Source organism: Myotis daubentonii, chromosome 4 (assembly GCF_963259705.1).
Source record: "Myotis daubentonii chromosome 4, mMyoDau2.1, whole genome shotgun sequence".
Taxonomy (NCBI): domain Eukaryota; kingdom Metazoa; phylum Chordata; class Mammalia; order Chiroptera; family Vespertilionidae; genus Myotis; species Myotis daubentonii.
The window spans coordinates 85,353,139-85,375,412 of record NC_081843.1 but is presented as its reverse complement, the minus strand read 5'-3'; the positions used below and the strand labels follow the sequence as shown (position 1 = coordinate 85,375,412).

The following is a 22,274-nucleotide window of genomic DNA, read 5'->3' as shown; positions in this document are numbered from 1 at the left end:
GGTTTTAAGGGAAGCAAGATGGCAGGACAGACTTAGTTTATTAACCAACATGTATTAATACCACAGCAGAGGCTATGCTGAAGATTCAAAAGTGGACTAACACCTTCACACCTACTAGGACAGCCATCATAAAAAAGGTAGACAATAACTAATTTGGCAAAAATGTGGGGAATTTGGAACACACACACATTGCTCTTGGGATTGTAAAATGGTGCAGGAAAACAGTTTGAAAGTTCCTTAAAATATTAAACATAGAGTTACCATATGACCCAGCCATTCTACTCCTAGGTATATATGCAAGAGAACTGAAAACATGTGTCTACACAAAAACTTGCACATAAATGTCCATAGCCATATTATTTATAATAGCCAAAAAGTAGAAAAAGCCCAAATGTCCATCAATTAATGAACCAATAAATATAATGTGGTATATGCATACAATAAAATATTATTGAGCAAAAAAAAATAATGAAGTACTGATTCATGCTACAATATGGATGAACCTTGAAAATAGTATCCTAAAAGAACCAAGAAGGCAGCGTAAATAAACAAGGTACTTGCCATCTCCCACAACCACATCAAAATTACAACTGAAATACAGAATAACCATCATTCAGAACCTGAGTAGAAGTCCTAAAACTAGAGAATTAATGAAGAAAGCATGTTGAGGATGATAGGAGGGGTGGAGGAGCAGAATGTGCTGGTCCAAAACCCAAGTGTGGTGTTTTTTTAATTGGGAGGGATATCTAGGTTGCAGAGGCCTCCCATGAGGAACAAGGGGTCCCAGCCCCATACCAGACCCCTCAGCCCAGGCTTCCAGTGCTGTGAAGAGAAGCCCCTGTAACTTTAGGCTATAAAAATTAGTGGGGATTGTGACTGAGTGACAATGAGGTTGCTGGAGACCCAGGCAATTCCTCTTAAAGGGCCAGCACATGGATTTACTTGAACTTGCTCCCTCTGAGCTTCAACACTGGGGCAGTGGTTTGGGGGGATTCAAGGATATACAGGGAGGAAAAGAGTTGTCTGGTATCAGAGAAAGAACTCAGGGGCAGCTTTCTCCAAGAGAGAAAGGACCATTGTTCCTATGTTGAGACCTCCCCCATCACAGAGCTGCCTGTCAGACACCATAAAAACCTGGTTCACACTGTTTTCTCAACCCTGGTGATTCCCTGAGACTCCACCCCTCCCAATTAGCAGCCCCACCCAAGCTGTTAGCAGTGGCTTTTCCATACAAATGGCCTGTCCTGGCTCAGGTTTCAGACTTTCCTAAAATCTCTCAAACAAGCAGCAGCTGGCATCAGCATGCCCCATATCTCTTAATAAGAGGCCCCAGAGCTGGCACTAGCAACAGTCTGCTTTGCTTCAAAGCTTGGCCTCCCCTAGGCACTTCTAAGCCCAACACAAGTAGCAGCCATCTGCAGATCACTCTGTAGCTCCTGATGAGTAGCCCCAGGCCAGGCACAGGCAATGGCTGACTTTGCACCTTCAGGGGGCGCCCAGAGCCAGTGCACTAGAGTCATAAGCATAGATCAAGAAAGTCTTCCTGGAGAAAGTGGTATCAGAGCAGACCATTCAAAGGAGCTAGGCTGATGAAAAAGATACAGTACCCTGCAGATTATAACCTGGGAATGCCTTATAAGAGAAAATTAAAGTAATTTATTCCAGCTCTTCTTGATTACTGACTTTTAAACCTAAATTGGCTTGTGGTTCACATTATTGCTGATCTCCCCAGTCTATCATGTAGAAACGTCTCAGAAAGGAGTAAAGGTAGACTCAGAAGTAGAACGTTCAAGTCCTCCAATGGGATACATCTCCAAATTCAGGGATGAAATCTATAGTGTCAACCACCCACCTTCACAGATTGAGGTTAATATAGAATTGAAGGTCTTTGCATGAAGAGCTATGGACCTGGAATGAAAGACAGCCAACCTACTGGTAACAATTAGGTTCCACCCTTCTTATGAAAAGAAACAATGTAAAATGTACATGGTGAATAAATTTTAGTAGGTTGTGACAGTTCTGTTGAAATTAAGGATGGTGATGTAAACATGAATGCCAACTGCAAGACAGAGGTCCCTGGCAGTCTCAAAAACATAGTTGGTGAATACGCACCAGGGTTTTCAGCACTGCATGTCCCTCAGAAATGTTTGGTGAGGATTAACTGCATGGTTAATCTTAAGCAGTACGTAGTCTAAAGACTTTACCTTAATAGACTGGAATCGATAAGCAAAGACGAACTCTTGGAAGGCCAAGGAATGAATGTTATTCACCTGCACCCCAGCCCAGCACAACCTACAACACCACAAAGTCAGTTCTAAACAAATGGGCCAAATTACACCAAGGCCAGCAAGATCATATCAGCATGTAGCTCTTAAAAAAATATACACTAACAGTTCAGTTTTTTTTCAGGTTGTGATACATTAAATATTTTTTAAAAATTAACTACTATATGCAGAAATTTAGTACATAATACATCTGCATTTTTAATTACTGGTAAAAATATAGATTATTCAATAAATAATGGTAGGATAAATGGGTAACAGATTGGTAAAAAAGAAATTGGAATCCATATCTCATCGTGATCAAAATAAATTTCAGATGCATCTAGAAATTTAAATGTAAAAAAATGGAACTACAAAAATGAAACTGATTGAAAGGTACACATTATGTCTCTGTACTAACTTTGCAACTTCCCGCGACTTTATAATTATTTCAAGATAAAAACTTAAAAAATACTTGGTGAAATCTGAGATAATTATTTTATAATACTAAAATGAAGAAGGCCTCTCCAACTATGACACAAAGTTCCAGAAGTCACAGGTTTAAAGATTGATTAAATATGCCTACCTAAAATTAAATATCTGTGAGTGGCAAAAGCTTCCGTACACAAAGTCAAAAGACAAATCAAACAGAATGGAACTTATATGCCTCTCCTATCCCAAAGGGCTAATTAACTCAGTATGCAGACTGCCAACAAATTAACAAGAAAAAAGCCAACAACCCAACAAAGAAATGGATAAAAGGCAAGAATAGGTCATAGAAAAGGAAACAGAAATAAATCTAAAGTATATACAAAGATACCTGGCCTTACTCAGCAATGTGATAATACAAATTTAAATTAGAAGGAAATATCATTTTTACTTATCAGATTGGCAAAGACCACAAAGTTTAATAACATACGTCATTGGCCAAAGTGTAAAGAAACATGCACTCTCATGCAATGTTGGTAGGAATGTGAAATGGTACAACCTCTGTGGGAGTGATTTGGAAATATCTGTTGCAATGAAAATGTTCTGTGTGTCTATTTAACACTTGTGTGAAAGATGCATGTACAGGATTTTTTATAACAATGTTTTAATAGCAAAAGAAATAAAAACTTTCCAAATGTCCACCAACGTGAGGGAATGCTGTGTAGCTATAAACAAAATAGAGTAGCTTTACCTATACTGCTATTAAATAATCACTAAAATATATCATTAATGCCAGGTACAAGACAAACTTGCTTGTATATGCACAGAATGTCTCTGGAAAGATTAAGGAATAGTTAAAAGTTATAACAACAATTAAAAATATTTATTAATGTTCCCTAAATTTTATGACCACACATAGAAGGCAAGTAGTAATGATTGTAACTACACACATTTACTGAGTCCTTGGTACAGGCTTTGAAACTACAGGATACTAAAAACAGATTACTCACTAAGCAGGGACGAAAACAGCATCAACACAAGCCAAATCCATCAGTAGATGGCATGGATTAAGAAAATTTGATCTAGACCTCAATATACAGAAGAAGAGCTGGAAGAGATCAGGTATTATTTACCTTCGTGCTCACTCTGCCTCTTTTCCCAATCTAGCATAGACTTTTAAAACAAAGCAGATTCTCAAATGTTTATGAGTGAATGAGTAACTAATTGAATGGATAAATGGATGGGATGGATGGGATGGATACATGGATAGATGGTTAAAAGAAAGTGTAAGTAGAAGGCCTTGATCTACTTCTGTTTCTAGTGCCTTCTGACACTGGGCAAGCCTCAGTGCCCTTGTGGTTCCCTGTGCAAATGGGAGGTGCTGGAATGTGTGTTTAAGAACCATGATCATAATCCCTACATGAGTTGGTGGAAAATTATTATCATATGTGGCAAAATAATGCTCCCCCCCCCCTCAAAAATGCCCATACCTTAATCCTTGGAATCTGTGACCATGTTATATGGCAAAAGGGACTCTATAGATGTAATTGAGGTTACAGACATTAAAATAGGGAAATTATCCTATATTATCCAGGTAGGCCCTGTGTAATCACATGTGCCCTTATAAGCAGAGAACTGTCTAGTTCAGCCGTGGGCAAACTACGGCCTGCGGGCCGGATCTGGCCCGTTTGAAATGAATAAAACTATTGAAAAAAAAGACCGTACCCTGTTATGTAATGATGTTTACTTTGAATTTATATTAGTTCACACAAACACTCCATCCATGCTTTTGTTCCGGCCCTCCGGTCCAGTTTAAGAACCCATTGTGGCCCTCGAGTCAAAAAGTTTGCCCACCCCTGGTTGGAAGAAGAAGAGATGTGGCAGAAGAAGAAGGCAGAGAGATTTGAAACTTGAGGATTCAATGCACTGTTGCTGGCTCTAAAATGGGTTCAAGGACTGGAGAGAAGCCCCCCAGTAGCTAAAGGAAGCCCCTGGCTGACATCCAGCAAGGACACAGAGATTTCAGTCCTGCAACCCCAAGAAACTGGATTCTGCCAACAACCTGAATGAACTTGGCAACAGATTCTTTCTAGAGCCTTCTGGTAAGAATCCAGCCAGCACCATGAGAAACACAGAGCAGAGTCATCACTCTTGACAACCTGTGTTTCTGACCTACAGATCTGTGAGATAATTAATCTGTATTGTTTTAATTAACTAATTGTGTGATGATTTGTATGGCAGCAACAGAAATCTAATATACAATCTTTCATTCAGTCTAAGAACCATTCATTGAGCCTGTGCCACATGTTGGACCCTGTGCCAAATATTTAGGGTAGACAAGTGGTACACGTTCTCAAGGAACACAGAAACCCACTGAACAATTCTATGATAGAGGTTAGAACAACACACTATAGCAAGCATGTCAAACTCAAAGGCTAACACAGGTCAAATAAACAAGGCATGTGGTCCATGGGCTGTGGGCCGCAAGTTTGACATGCTTGCACTACAGGAATACAAAGAGGAGATGCCTAACTGGTATGGCATCCTTAGATGCTTTACTTATCAAATCTATAATCCCTCCCCCTTCTACCAATGAATTGGACCACCAACCTTATCAAAAGCAGAAATTACAAGCCATTCTAAACACTATTGACCCCTCAAGACCTATGACTTATATCACCCTAATAATATTTCTCCTAAAAAGTCCCTTTCTCTTTCCCTCAATCTTAATTCTTCTTCCCCAAACCCCTAGCTCATACTTCTTGACTCTAATCATCCCACCTGGATTACTGTAATGACCTATCAATTAACTTTCCAATAGTCATCATTTTCCACAGTCTACCAGAGACATCTTTCCAAGGATTAAATTGATCATGCCATTCTCTAGCTCAATATCCTTTGAAGACTGCCTATAGTAGAAGTCTAACTCCTTGGCTACCCTTAGCAACTTTTCTAAATTCCAATACGGGCAAAAGCTATCTCTGCTTGGCTTCTAATCCCAGGGCCCAGGAAGGATCTGCCACATAGTTGATTCTTGGTATTTCCCACCTGATGCTCCAGCCTCATCTCTCACCTTACAGCAGCCCCCTTTCTCTATCTTACTTAGTCTTACCTGTTCCAAGCTATGCCATCTGCCCTTTCTTTCTATGCTTCAATTTCTCCTCAAGGCTAAAACGCCTTGTTCATCTCACTTGTAAATTGATCTCATTTTTAAAGATTATGCCTTCCTCTAGTAGGGTTTCTTCTCCCCTTACAGAGCAACCATTCAGGAGAAGTATCTGGTCTTTTCTGGGTCCCTGATGTGAACTGTCCCCTCTCCTACCATAGCCTCTACAGCAGTGGTTCTCAACCTTGGCTGCACATTGGAGTCACCTGGGAATCTTTTTAAAATCCTGATTTCTGGGCCTCATCTTCTGGAAATTCTGTTTCTTTGTTACTAATGTTGTGGCCCCACCCCATAACAAAGAAACAGAATTTCCGGAGGATGAGGCCCAGAAATCAGGATTTTAAAAAGATTCCCAGGTGATTCTAATGTGCAGCCAAGGTTGAGACCCACTGCTCTACAGCAAACGCGCTAGTGTGGTATTCCAAAGGTGGCCTGTGGACTGATGCTACTGGTTTATTACCAGTCTGGCATAAGGCAAGTCCATAAATGAAATGAAAGTATTTTAGAAATGTGTATGGCAATTTGATATTGCTGTGGCATTCAAGTATGCAATACTCGTTAAACAAGGTATAGACCAGTTTGGGTGTTGCTGAATTGGTGTGGTGAGTCACATGTGGCGCAAACTGCATTTTGTTCATGTGCAACAGGACCACTTGTTGGGCATGATAGAACAAAAACAAACTAACAAAAACCTCACTGGTCCACCACCACAGATGTCCTAAGGAGCACTGCTCTAACGCCCTCAGGTATGTCCTCATCGCCCACCTGTAGGATGTTGCTGGCTGCCTGAGAGATGTCCAATAAATATCAGTGACTAAATCCTTAATGATATGAATGATAGAAAGACTTCCTGAAAGATGTGAGATCTGAGCTACTTCTTAGTAATTGGTAGAAATTGAGCACTTTGGGGTAACAGGATAGGCAAATGCACTGAGGAAGGAGTGCAAATGAGGAATAGTGAGAAAAGACATTTAAATGAGAAGCTTTCAAAAGGTGAAATATTACATAGAAATATATTTACGTAAAAGAGTTCAAACAGACAGTTCTGCCAGAGTTCTACCACTCTGACAACCGCCACCCGTTCCCCCAAGCTTACTCCAAAGCACCAGCTCTGTGCAGAGTCTGCAAGCCCTAGCCTATAAGCAGAGGGAGCCTCTAGAGCAGTGGTTCTCACCCTTCCTAATGCCGCGACCCTTTAATACAGTTCCTCATGTTGTGGTGACCCCCAACCATAAAATTATTTTCGTTGCTACTTCATAACTATAATTTTGCTACTGTTATGAATCGTAATGTAAATATCTGATATGCAGGATGTATTTTCATTGTTACAAATTGAACATCATTAAAGCATAGTGATTAATCACAAAAACAATATGTAATTATATATGTGCTTTCCAATGGTCTTAGGTGACCCCTGTGAAAGGGTCATTCAACCCCACAAGGGGTCGCGACCCACAGGTTGAGAACCGCTGCTCTAGAGCAAGCATGTCAGACTCAAAGGTTAACACAGGCCCAATGAACGAGTCATGCGGCCAGCGAACCCCGAGTTTGACATGCTTGCCCTAGAGCAGTGATGGCGAACCTATGACACACATCAGAGGTGACACACGAACTCATTTTTTTGGTTGATTTTTCTTTGTTAAATGGGATTTAAATATATAAAATAAATATCAAAAATATAAGTCTTTGTTTTACTATGGTTGCAAATATCAAAAAATTTCTGTATGTGATACGGCACCAGAGTTAAGTTAGGGTTTTTCAAAATGCTGACACGCTGAGCTCAAAAGGTTCGCCATCACTGCCCTAGAGGGTTTAATACAGTGACCTCGCTGTATGAAGAATGAATGTGAGGCCCTAGCTGGTTTGACTCAGTGGATAGAGTGTCGGCCTTTGGACTGAAGAGTCCCGGGTTCCATTCCAGTCAAGGGCACATGCCTAGGTTTTGAGCTCAATCCCCAGTAGGGGCATGCAAGAGGGAGCCAATCAATGATTCTCTCTCATCATTGATGTTTCTATCTCTCTCTCCCTCTGCCTTACTCTCTGAAAAAAATAAAATAGAAAAAGTAAGAATGTGAGGCAGCGAGCCTGTGGGAAGGGAGACCAACTAGGCTTTAACTGCTATCATCCCGGTGAGAATTGTTTAAAGGGCTCAACACGGGCAGAGGTAGTTTAGGATGTGCAGTCTCGGTGAATGCAAAGTCAAGAAATATTTATGAGGCAATATGGGAAGGGCTTGATGATTCACTAGATAGGATAAAGGGATGGGATAGCATAACTAAAATGTCTAGATTGGCCCTGACCAGTTTGGCTCAGTGGATAGAGCGTCGACCTGCGGACTGAAGGGTCCCAGGTTCGATTCCGGTCAAGGGCATGTACCTTGGTTGCAGGCACATCCCCAGTAGGAGGTGTGCAGGAGGCAGCTGATCGATGTTTCTCTCTCATCAATGTTTCTAACTCTCTATCCCTCCCCCTTCCTCTCTGTAAAAAAATCAATAAAATATATTTTTTAAGAAAATGTCTAGATTGGTTTTGGTAACTATGAGCATGGTGGTGTCACCAGATGAAATAAGGAAAAAGAAAGTGGGACAGGTTTAAGGGGCAGGAGGTTCACAACTTCCAGTGTGACAAGCCTATGGGGATGCTCAGGTGAAGATGGCACTTGGGAAGAAGGTCAAGGTATCTAAAGAAACGGAGTTTGGAAGCTTTCACATCTAGATGGTGATTAAAACCATAGTAATAGATGAATGAAAAAAATTGTGTTCTAAAGACAAACCCTTGAATAATACTATGATTAAGGGGTAGGTTGAGGTAGGGAATCTTACAAAGAAGATGAAAAAGGAAAAGTCAAAAGGACAGTTAGTTCATGCAGAAACAAACAAAATTGGGAGAAATTCTGAAGAAGGAGACAGTGATAAACATAGTCAAATGCACAGAGAGGTCCAGTGTGATAGTGCTGAATGGTCTCTACTGACTTAAGTGAACCTGGAAGCCCCTGTGACTTTAGGAAAGTTAAGTAGAGTGATCGGGCACAAGCCAAAACATAAAGGCAAGTGGGAAACAAAAGACACTGAGCAGGTCACTCAAGAGGTCTGCTTGTGAAGGCTAGAAAAGAGAAAGGAGGTACAAAATCAGGCCGTATCATTTTTGGTAAAACCTTAATATTTTTGTAGTGAGAGGACGACGCAATAGAGAGAAGCAGGAGGAACAACCAAAAAAAGTCTGGAGGAGGGAAGGAGGGGAAGGAGACAGAGGCCTCCCAAGTGGTGCTCTTCTTCCACTGGGGCAAGGTGGCACCTCATCTTCAAGAGGGGAAAAGAGAAGGAGGGCAGGACATAGGAGAGTTAATAAGGGGGAATGAGGCCAGGGCCCATGTGTGGATTATACCATACCCATCACAAATCTTGATATTTTCTAGAATCCAACCACTCTCCATTCTAATGGTAGTCCAAGTCACTGTCCTCTCTTACCTGAATCACTGCAATAGTCTCTCAACTGGTCTCCCTGATTTCACCCTTGTCCCTCTTCAATGGATTCTTCACATTAAAAACAAAACAAAACAAAACAAAAACACCCAAGTCATGTTACTTCTCTGCTTAATATGTGTCAATCAATGTCTTCCCATTTCACTCACTTAATAGTCAGTTTCTATAATAGGCTTTGAGGCTCTACGTGATCTGGGCCCTCCCTTTCTGACCTTACCTCCTCCTCACTTCTCTTACCTAGCTTCAGCCACACTGGGCTCCCTGCCCATCCCTGAACACACCAAAAATGCTCTCGCCTCAAAGCATTTGAAACCACTGTTCCCACAACCTGAATTCTCTTCTTGCAGATATCTGCCACAGCAACTGCTTCACTTCCTTCTGATGTCTGATAAAATGTCACCTTCACCACCCCCACTAACATGAACTTGCCTATCTTCATTGCTTTATTTTTCTCTACAGCACTTTTCATCATTATATATATTTTTTTCCAGCAGTATTCTGTATTTTTGTGTTATCTGAACCCCCTATTCTCCAATTTCACTGGAAATACTAGCTCCTCAGGGTAGGGATTTTTTTCTATTTTTGGCATTGCTGCCTCTCAAACACCTGAGACAGTGCCTGGGACATGGCAGACATTCCAATGCCTCTGGATGAATGGCTAAGCCTTCTCAAAAGTAGTGTATGGGCATGGGGTGGGAGGTTATGTTTGGAAGATGATGGGATTGAAGATAAAAGAGAGTGGACACAATGGAACATGAGTTTTAAAGGATAAGGGACAGAGCTCAACATGTGGATAACAGTAGGAAGAAACAATAGAAAGGCTATAATACCTAGTAAGAGGTTTCTGTTTTAGGCAGTAACAAAGAATTACAAGAATGAGAGGAGGGGGAAGAATCAATTGGCCTCAAAATCTTGCCAAAACAAGCCAGAATTGGTAGTAACAGGTGAAGTGGAGGCAGGAATAGGAATAGGGCATGAAGCCCCGTCAGTGGAGAGAGATGGTACCCAGAGGTGAATGTGTAGGTCATGTGGATTGATGAATCCTAGAGAGAACCTACACTAATAAAAGAGAAATATGCAAATTGGTGTCACTCTGCTACACCTACCAGCCAATCAGGGCGAGTGTGCAAATTAACCCAACAAAGATGGCGGTGGCCATGGAGCTGGAGGCTTGGGTTGCCCCCAGCGATGGAGGAAGCCAAGCTTCCAGCCCACCCTGGCCGCCACTCAAGGGAGAGAACAACATGCAGAGATCAACACAGAGGGGTGCCTGCTCCAAGCCACTGCAGTGTGGCTGGGGGCAGGCCCCCAGTGGACACACACACACACACACACACACACACACACACATACACACACGGGGCAACTGCTCTGAGCATCCGACATGGCTGGGGGCAGGTCCCCAGCAGACACACACACACACACACACACACATACACACGGGGTGACTGCTCTGAGCCTCCAATGCATCTGGGGGCAGGCCCCAGCGGAAACACACACACACACACACACACACACACACACACACACACACACACGGCGCCTGCTCTGAGGCTCTGCTGCCAGACTGTGGCTTAGGCCATGGGGAGCGGGCCTAAGCCGTCAGTAGGACATCCACTAAGGGCTCTTGAACTGTAAGAGGGGGCAGGCTGGGCTGAGACCCCCAACCCCCAGTGCATGAATTTTGTGCCCCAGGCCTCTAGTACAAATCATAATGTTCTTTCCCATTACAAATGAGCATGTAATTTATTCCCTTACCTTGTAATGTTTAACCAACAATATAAATAAAGCAATTTTCTGAATCTCAACCAAAACATTCCCCTGACCCGGTTTTCCTAAGACCAACTTTGGCAGCACAATCTACCCACGTTTCTGGGCTAAAAACCTTGGTCTCCTATTCTTCCTTATCCAAACCTTCCTTTCCTTCACCTTCTCTTTACTTTCTCTGCCCTTCTCATGCCTTTCCATCCATATAGTCATATATGACCTCTCCTATTTCACACCCTAGTTTCCTTTTCACTTGACAGTGTGACAAGCCAGCAACCTGAACCAGACAGTTCAAAGCACCTCTGACCAGGTCCTTTCTTTTTTCAGAAATTTGTAATAGAGCCAAGCTGGAGTTCCTGACCATAGACTGCATTAACTAGCCTCCTTTTAGTCTACCATCCTCACTCACTCTGATTCCTGATAAACTAGTCTCTCAGCCAAGTAAACTTTCTTGCTGTTCCTGGAGTCTCCCTGTTACACCCTCACAAGAACTGTAATAGGAATACATTCTTCAGACTTTCAGGATTTTGCCTTTTCTTGTTTTCCTTTAAAAGTTATCATGTACTTTTAGGGCATAATAATTGTTTCTACTACTGAAATAAACCCTAAAAATAAATAAATTTGCCCTGCTTTATTAATTTAACAGAGCATATGTCTACCATTATCTCATTTTTGTTACTCTTCAGTTAAAGTATTTATAGTTATAGGAAAGTATATTAAATATATCATATATGGGACCTATGGGAACACTGGGAATAAAGAAATAGCAAAGTTCTTAAAATATAAACTGTCAGATTGCTTAATAACATTACTATTTATCTACATGAGGTAAGCGTTTGTGAATTTCTATTGTTTTTAATATTTTCTTATGACTCGTTCTACAATTTGTTACATAGACTGCACATCATCTCACTAGCCAAGAATCTCTACACTACTACCCTTTAGTCAGTAGTTGATTTATATTTATTTTTTATAATTTTCTTATTGATTGGATATTTGATGGCACTAATGGATTACCTTTAACTTTTTATATGTAATAATGCAATTATGGTAATTTTTGTTAAGTCCTGATCTTTTGGAGATATACTGAAATATTTACAGATAAAATAAGATTAGCCATGAGCCTGGGTAATGTGTACATCTAGTTCATTATATTCTCTCTACTTTTATAAATGTTTGGAAATTTCCATAATATGAATTTTTAAAAAGAAACAAAACTTCCATTTTGAAAATGCTTATGTTTGTTTGGAGTGGTTTTTTGTTTGCTTGTTTGTTTTTGGTTTTGTTTTTAAAGTACACTGGGAGATGGTTTTTGTTTCTTCATCTAAATAGTTCCCAGCTTTTTTCAAGTAAAACTTTGACAACCTTTAAAAAAAAAAAGCCTACAAGAGGCTACAAAGCAATTTACCAACGTGTTATAATGGTAATTTCTGGGTGGTGGTGAGGACAAAAAAGGGTTCTATGGAAAGTAACCTCACAGGGTGATCTGATCATAAAATCCTAACTGGGTAGTTAGGTAGCCACTCCCCATACGTATACCTTCTTTAGTGGAAGGTTTTAAGCCAGCCCTGCCTATTGTTCTCTGGCAGCTAAGTTAACACATTTTTGAAATACCAGAAGTTACACCCACCTTGCTTTCTCCAATCTTCCTTATGCCCTCTCTTTAATTTCAAATGCATAAAAGCTGAAAAGCTGTTATTCTCCAGAACATTTAAGATCAATTGGACTCAAAAAATTCATAAAAATTTTTCCATAAGTTTGGACATTTCTTATATCGACAGTGGGAGATGTCTGTTTTCTTACTTGTTACAAGTTTTGGGTTTCCTTGTTATGTTTTCCATATTTCTAAAATCAGCATATACTATTACCTTAGTCAGAAAATAATCAGATTTTTCTGATTATATGGAAGTATGATTTTCCATGTGAAGTACAGAAAATCTGTCTATATCATAAATTGCTATACCTTTCCCTATATTTACTATGAAAAATATTAATGAAAAATATGTACATCAAAGTCCAGCTATCCACAAAACTACCTGTAGTCTGACAGCAGGATGGAAAGGGTGAGTTTTGATTGTCATTGGGAAACTCATGCCAGACAAGATCATTGTGAAATGATAGAAAGATCGGTAAGATTTGGTCTCATTTTGGCAAGACAGTCCTATTGACTAATACAATTGAGTGCTCATAATGAACCCTCTAAGAGCAAATGGTCTAGAGGAGTCAAGCATTTCTGGGAATGTGATACACGATATCTTACACAATTTTCATTTTAAGCTTGGCTTGGACAGGGTTCATGCCTGGATGCTGATATGTAGCTATATTTTTATTTTCTCTCACATTTCCTTTAAATGAGGTGGGGTATAGAAGAGAAGTTTCTCTCCACCCTTGAATGAGAGGAAACAGTTCATGTGTTTTTGACTCTTGCCCCCAACATAATGCTCTCCTCCTCCCCCTCCCCCACATCATTTTATTCTGTATGTGAGACTCAGCTGAGAGGCATTCAAAGACCTTGTTCACAATCACAACTCAGGGCTCCTGGGACTCAGTATCAGAAACTGCAAAGTCCTTGGAGGAAGGGACCACATCTCCCTTCATTTACTCAATAAATATCTGGCCACCTGGTATACGCCAAGCACCCTTTCTAGCCCTAGAGATACATACAGCAAGATCCCCGTTCTCATGGAGTTGACTTTCTTATGGGAAGACACACAAGCAAGGAAAGATAAACACAAACATAAATAAGACAAACGGTGGCAAAAGGTATGGAGAAGTGCTACGTGAGAGTGATGTGCCGGTCACCAGGGAAAGAGGACTGCAACGGAAGAATAGTGGGAAAGATCTAGAACACTTGAGAAGATATGAGGCATAAGTGATCCTGGAGGAGATAACAGGAAGGGCACAGGCCTGGAGGCAGGAACGAACTGTACATCAGAGGAGCAGGGAGCAGGGCACAAGAAAGACAGTTATGCTGGATGACCTGGAGACCCACTTCTCCAAGTGTCTTTTAGATGAGGGGGGATATAGACCCAGGCAGGGCCTTGAGGCTTAAATTAGAGCCAGGGTTTTATTCTAGGTGCAACAGGAAGCCATCAGTCTTTTTTATTTTATTTTAGTATGACTATTTTCCTTTTTTAAATTATGTAAAATACACATAGCATGAAAGTTAGCATCTTAACCATTTTTAAGTGGTGTTAAATACAGTCAGATTGTTGTGCAATCATCACTACCGTCCAGCTCTGGGACTCTTCACATCTTGCAAACTGAACCTTTCTTTCATCAGAGGCTTTTAAGCAAGCAATGACATAATCTAGCTTATGTTTTTAAAAATTAATATCGTTGCTCAATAGAGAATTGATTGCAGGGAGAAGTAGGATTGGGAGTTTATTGATACATTTTGTGGACATAGCTGACAAGACTGCTGCTAATTTGGATGTGGGCATGATATACCAGTAGAGAAAGAAATGAGGAGAGGAGATGACGTCTAGATTTTTACATCTCCAGTGTCTATAGCCAATGTTTATTTCATAAATAAGTGAATATTTATCTAACATTTAAAAAGTAGAAACCTTTATTCCTAGAAACGAGGACAACAGACATGGAAACTACCAAAGATGTGGTAGATGTCTCTTTTCTAAGGTCCAACTATCTGTGCTAATTCTGTCCTTATAGCATAAAGTCGACATAGTTGGTTCATGTCAACATTATCAGCTTAATCCCAATTTAACATTAAAGGCTAATCCTTTTTATGCATATAGTAAATTTTATTAAGCACTTCACATAAATTACTTCATGAATTTCCTAAATAAATAGTTTTTAACCTTTGAGACTATGGTGCTATAGGCAAACTTGATGTTTTGGAGAGTTTTATGAACCTTCCAAAATCCACCTAGAGACCAAGCTTGGGTTAAAGAAGCCCTGCTCCACCTTCTGTGAGTTGTTATTGTGTACCATTATGAGAACCTACACTTTATTAGCCTAGTCCTGGGGCCTTTGGAGAAATGCTTCCAAAGAGTTTACCTTCATTAATGTCCATAATAAATGAGTTATCAAGAACCAATGTTAATTTTTAAAGTATCTTTCCATCTTTAGCAAAACTGGTATCCAAAATATCACACATGAAGTAATTCAAGATCCTCTTAATAAGAACCCACTTGATAAATACCTTTTAAAATTCATTTCTAGGGGAAAAAAGTACTACCTTAAAAATTTATGTATGGTGGTTAAAAACAAAACCATTAAGAGTGGTGGAGCCCTGGCCGGTTTGGCTCAGTGGATAGAGCGTCGGCTTGCGGACTCAAGGGTCCCAGGTTTGATTCCAGTCAAGGGCATGTAGCTTGGTTGCGGGTACATGCCCAGTGGGGAGTGTGCAGGAGGCGGCTGATCAATGTTTCTCTCTCATCGATGTTTCTAACTCTCTATCCCTCTCCCTTCCTCTCTGTAAAAAATCAATAAAATATATTTTTTAAAAAAAAGAGTGGTGGAAACATTCTCTTACTTTTTCAATATGAGCTCCCAGCTAATAATTAAATTTTAGTGATTGATTTATCACAAATACATTACCTAGATTTTCCCCTTCTATGCTTAGATCTTAATATGTTTATTGTGAGCATTTCTCAAAAAAGTACAATGTGAATAATGTACTATCACATACAAACTTTGCAGTTGTCCTATTTTATAAGCATATTATCTGTCCTCCTCCATGCTTTTTTAAAAGTTTTGTTTGTTTTGTTTTGCTAATCCTCACCCAAGGATATTTTTCCACTGATCTTTTAGAGAGAATGAAAGAGAGAGAGAAAGACAGAGAGAAACATCAATGTGAGAGAAACACATCAATTGGTTGCCTCCTGCCTGTGCCCCAACCAGGGTCTGGGCTGCAGAGAAGCCTGCAACTGAGGTACGTGCCCTTGACTGGAATTGAAACCGGGTCCCTTTGGTCTGAAGGCTGATGCTCTATCTACTGAGCCAAACCGGCTAGGGCTAATTTATTTATTTTTTTAATGTTTTTATTGATTTCAAAGAGAGGAAGGGGGAGAGAGAGAGAAAGTTAGAAACATCAATGATGAGAAAGAATCATTGAACAGCTGCCTCCTGCACGTCCCCCACTGGGGGTCGAGCCCGCAACTTAGGCATGTGCCCTGACTGGGAATAGAACAGTGACCACCTGGCTCATGGGTCGATGCTCAAACACTGCGCCACATCAGCCAGACCATGCTTTTTTTATTTTTTCAAGATAAGGAAGCAGACTCTGAGGCCACATGTAGTAAGTGGCAGAATATCTATATTCCAGATCTAGGTCTGCCACTCACCACTCAGGTGACCTTGGCAAAAATCACTTAAATCTCTTGGAGTCTCAGAGTTTTGGTCTTTAGAATTGAGTTCAGAGCACATATCACCAAAGGTTGCAAAAACTGAGATGATGAATGCAAAATTTTTTCATGACATATAAAAGCAAAGAAAGCCAAGGTGTAGAAACAGTAGCAGTAGCAGCAGCACATATTTGCCTGTTAATAAGGAGAGAGCTAACAGTCCATCCCTGCTCTGTCTACTGATGAAATGTGACGACCAAACTGGGGGCTGACTAGGGGGTGCCTAGCAAAGCAGTGGGCACTAACTCTCCATTGACTTGACCCCTCCCTAGCCCCACTACTTCCAGAGATTATCAGGCAGTCACCCCAAGGGGATGAATTTTGGCTAAGAACAGAAAATGAGAATAGAAAAGGTTGTTAGATGAGACAGCATGACTTGGCTGGATGGTTTAGGCATCTTTGCTAAGATAATGTATTCTTGTTTTATATTCTGTCATTGTTCAGGGTTAGCTTTTATAACACATGGGCCTCAGGACTAGGTACATCATTGCATTGCTCTGGACTTCGGTTTTCCCACCTGTAACAGGGGGAAGCATAATCCTTGCCCCATTCAAAATCTGTAGTAAAGTGTAAGGAGTAATTAATGTTGTTACATTTATTATATGTATGAAAAGGATTAGCCTTTAAGGTTAATGTTGGAATTAGGCTGATAATGTTGACATGAACCAACTATGTAGACTTTATCTATGCTATAAGGACACAATTAGCATAGACAAGGATGAGGATGGGAAAATTAGCATAGACAAGGGTGGGGATGGGGCAAAAATTCAGTAGTAAAGCACATTCAGAGTTAAAGCTAACAAAGAGAAAGAAATTAGTAAGTTAGAAAAGCTCTTGACCTCTAATCTGAACTTGCTCCTGGTCCCAGCATACTCAACAGGCTTGTGACCTTGGCCAAATGACTTGGCCTTGCTGGGTTTCAGTTTCAACAATGTAAGAGAGAAGGTGGGCACAAATGACCTCTAAGGTCCTTTCCAGCTACAAACACTTCTAACATGTCTTTAACAAATGAACAAACAAACACATAGACACAGACAGCAGAGGGTGATCACCAGAGGGGAAAGGGTGTGAGGGGAGGTTGAAAAGGGTAAAGGAGATCAAATATATGGTTATGGAGGTAGACCAGACTTGGAGTGGTGAACACAAAATGCAATATACAGATGATGTATTATAGAATGGTACACTTGAAACACACGTCATTAACCAATGTCACCCAATAAATTTAATTTAGAGAGACTATGAGAGAAATGAAGGAAATTAAAAGAGATAATGCATGGAATTTTATAAATTGTGAACTACTAAATAGGTATTGGTTATCCTAGATAACAAAAGCCTAATATACAAATTGTCCCCTCGGGCAGTCTTTGGACCTGGATTTCGACTGCTCGCTATGACATGCACTGACCACCAGGAGGTGGTGCGGAACATGGCAGGTGTCAATGACGAGGCACTGCCAGCCCCGATGGGCTCCGACGAGAGCAGGACTGCGGTGGGATGGTGGAGCAGGTGAGCGGGCGGCACCAGGTCAAGGCGGGTGCGAGCAGTGGCCTGATAACCCACAGACGGTGACCAGGGGCCGCAGTGGGGGGTGGGGCCGCTGCCCAGCTCACAGGCGCTGAGGGAGCCGGGTGGAGGCCTGGCTCCGACCAATGGCCCCACAGGCAGGATGGTAGAGCAGGTGAGGGGGCAGCACCAGGCCAATGTGGGGTGCCAGGCGGGGCTGTGGGGCTGCAAGGTTGTGGGCGTGAACTGGGGCCTGATCTCCACAGGCCACCCCGAGGGACCCCACCCATGCACGAATTCGTGCACTGGGCCTCTAGTTATTAACAAACGTAAGACCTACCTTTAGAAAACATTTTCTACACACTCATAGCCCAGAAAAGGTTTTACTTCTTCACCGCTTAGGTGGGAGAACTCCGAGACATGTTGCCGTGGGAGTGAAGCCCAGTTACCCACAGGGATAGCAGTAGCATCTTCATTAATATATCTGGGACCAGCTGCCTCCCTTCCCTTTCTCTGCTGCCCCTCTCTAGGATCACTTCTCAAATAAATGGCTTACAAAAAAACAACAATCCAATATTAGAAATTCGGGTTGAATTACTGCATGATAAAGTGGTAAAAACATGGGCATATTAGCACTGGAATTCAGATTAAACGGAGTCTGGTTCCCAGTTCTGTTACCTACTAACCACATGACTTTGGGAAAATTACTTACTTCTATATGCATCAATTTTTTTGTTTATAAAATGGAAACAATATCTGTGAAGAATAAATGATATAAAGCATATGTAGAAATTAGCAAAATGCCTAGCACATAGCAAAATAATGCTATTATTATAATAAAATGTACTTTTATTTTTCTCATTTTATCAGTTCTGTCTGTTTTTCAAATCAGTTCAGCCTTTTATCATTAACGTGTAAAGCTTTAAAAATAACTACTATTATCGCTGTAATTAGTTTGAATCTAGAATAAGTTTTATCTTGCCCAATTCAACCTGTCAGCTTAACATGACTAAGAAATTATCAAGTTTAATACACTAGCTATGCTATACTATGTATTTTTGCTTTCAATTATTATGGAAGTCATTTAAGGGAGGTAGGAACCAGCTCTAGGTTCTACATATTGGTTCATACTATTGAAATAAAATGTCGTGTGGCTCTTTTCCACTGCCAGTCCGCCGCCATCCTGGGTCGCATGCACGCTCCGGCAAGGGCCTGTCCCAGTCGGCTCTGCCCTACGCCGCAGCGTCCCCACCTGGCTGACATTGACGTCTGACGACGTGAAGGAGCAGATCTACAAACTGGCCAACAAGGGCCCGACTCCCTCACAAATTGGTGTGATCCTGAGAGGCTCCCATGGCGTTGCACAAGTACGTTTTGCGGCGGGCAATAAGATCCCGAGAATTCTTAAGCCTAAAGGGCTTGCTCCTGACCGTCCTCGGGATCTCCACCAGTTAATTAAGAAAGCTGTTGCAGTTCGAAAGCATCTCGAGAGGAACAGAAAGGATAAGGATGCTAAATTCCGTCTGATTCTGACTGAGAGCCCTATTCACCAATTGGCTCAATATTATAAGACCAAACGAGTCCTGCCCCTCAATTAGAAATACGAGTCATCCACAGCCTCTGCACTGGTTGCATAAAATATCTATGTACTCGCGCAATAAAATCATTGTTTAACTAGAAAAAAAAATGTTGTTTGGATGCTAAAAGCCTAACTTAAACAATAAGTATATGAGTTCATTAGCATAGTATGCGCAGCAAAGAAAAAGAAATCTCCATGTGCTCTGCTTTTCACATTCCCAATGAAAAATTTCACTTTGTCTTTATTAATGTGTGTCCTTAGAATAACTGCAGAAGCACAGCTTCTGTCTACTTACTATGCTGTGGCATAAACTATTATAGTTTAGACGAACAGCAGCAGTAATTTTGACTGGTTCTGATCAGTTAGCCAAAAATACTGTTTACAGTAAAGAATCAAAAAACGAGTACAAACATAAACACTGACTTAATCTTAAGACATATAAATATGCATTAAGTCCCCAATTTTCTAAAGCAGTCTCAAGTTTTCCTTGAGGAGGAATACCTCCCAAATATTTTTCTTATATAAACCATACTCAGAATTTATTTCCTATAATTTCTAGTTTTAATTTTCTAAGTGAATGAAGAACTATAAAACAAAACAAAACAAACTTGTAAAGCAAGGTTGGGATATTTCCTTCCAAGTTTTATAATTTTATTTCAATCTTTGTTTTCCTGCCTACTCTTTTAGTCACTAACTTTTATGGAATCTTCTTCATTGCATTTCTGTTTCATAGATTTATACACTGATTTAAATTATCTAATCACAATGACAAGTGTAACTGGCACCAACAGGTTTGCAATAAGTACAACAGACTATTGTTGTTGGAACAGGGAACAGGCCACTAGCAGCCAGGGCAGCACACAGTCTGCTTTATGGGGAAATGAAGCGCATAGGCTCACGGGCCAACTGGTTAGATGTCAAGAGGATTGTCTTTGTATTAGGACGAACCATATGCAATTGTCAGCATTCAACTGTCTTTTATCTTGGAGAAATGACAAGTGCATACAAGTGCATATATTCAACATAAGATATATTTTTATTAACTATTGTTAAATATTATATTTACTACCCATGTTTTCCCTGTGAACAGTGAATAGTGATCCTTTATTTTTTAAATGCCATGCTACATTTACTCAGGAACTCACCTTAAGCTACTGAAGAATCAGTCATTGGACTCTGGGTTCCTAAGAATGTTATTTCTACCTCCTTCCTTTCTTCACATTAAAGTTGCACTGTGTTAGAATTTCAAAGAGGCTGAGGGCATAAGCCTGTGCCTTCTAGCTAACTGAATGATACACAGCACAGGGATTAAAATGTGAGGTCAGCATTAGTTTGTTTACTGGTTTGCTTCTAAGACAAATGTTTTTGGCCTGCAGGATCCAACACAACACTGCCTGCTGAGAGAAGGCAGGAAAAAGACAGGTACAAAGGGGAGTGAGCAGAGAGGCCCCGGGGCAGAATTAGGATACGTTATCCCAAAATACAAACACCTTTTATTTTTGTTCTATCCTTGTTGTGCTATTTAATAAACAAACAAATAAATCACAAATGTGCTATTAAGACAAAACCCGGAAATGTGGGACAGAATGGGATAAGGAGGGACTGTATTCAGATAAGAGACTACTATCAAACCCTTAGGAGTGCTCACATTTACTGACGCTAAAATGTCTAAGTCGGGTTTATAATTGTGTCCTTATGCCCACACAAAACTATTGAATGATATCTGAGCCCTAGTGTCTCATACCTTCTACAACATCAACCCACAGAGTTAGTATGCAGAGTGAGAAGAGCATAAACACTTTAATTATACCCGGGTTCCAATCCTGGCTGCATACATCTAACCCTAATGCTCATAGTATACATGGGTGCAGAAAAGTAAAAAAAGTTGCTCACTCTTTCTGCGTTTGTCATCTGAGCACCTTTATTCACTTTTCTGTACCCGTGTGTATTATGAGGATTATGGTGCACACCTTGCTGGCTTCAGAGGATTCCTGAGAAAATGCATGTGGTGCCTTCCTGCAACTATTACTGATCTTTATAAGGTGCCAAAACTTTTCACTTCAACAAAGGTTTTAAATCTTAAATGCAGGCGTGAGTAGTCTATGAACATGTGGCATGGAGGACGTCCATGCAGTTTATTTTCTATTCCAAAATTGTTGTGCAAACTGAGCATAATCAAGATATCGGATGTAAACAATGAAGGCAGCTGTCCTTTCCAGATCAGATAGAGAACTTAGAGCCTCCTCTGGGAGGAGGAGCGGTTTCAGAGAGGTGAAGATGCAAATGCCAGAGGGGTGCTTTTAAAATTCAAATCTTAACAGGTCCCTCCCCATCTAATAGGTCTCTAATGGCTCCCAATTAACTTTTGAATAAAATCCAAAAAAACGTTAGTTAGAAACCAGGCTCTCTGTACCCCAGCCCCTGCCTATCTAGGCAACCTCCTCTCACGCCCTCTTCTGCAGTGATTTTACGGTACTTGCAATTCTCTGATCACATCTGCATTCTCTCTGCCTGAATTTGATTTTCTGCCCTCACCCCATTTCTCTGCTGCCCTAACTTCTAATCTTCCTTCTTTTTCCTCAGGAGGACAACTTTGTCTGCCTTACTCTGCTTGGCTTTCTCAAGACCACCTGTGTTAATCACTGTTTATCACACTGTACTGTTACTGCTAACCTCCCTCAAATCCACACAGACCAGAACAGGCTTTAGCATCTAGTC

At 40.8% G+C, this 22,274-nt stretch overlaps 1 protein-coding gene and 1 pseudogene across 2 annotated transcripts in view; one reads left to right on the top strand and one right to left on the bottom strand.

Annotated features, from left to right (window-relative positions):
- Nucleotides 1-22,274, bottom strand: part of ELOVL7 (ELOVL fatty acid elongase 7) — a 76,768-nt gene that overhangs the window by 45,563 nt on the left and 8,931 nt on the right. The gene's annotated exons all lie outside the window — the stretch shown is intronic.
- Nucleotides 17,969-19,664, top strand: LOC132233859 (small ribosomal subunit protein uS15-like; annotated as a pseudogene).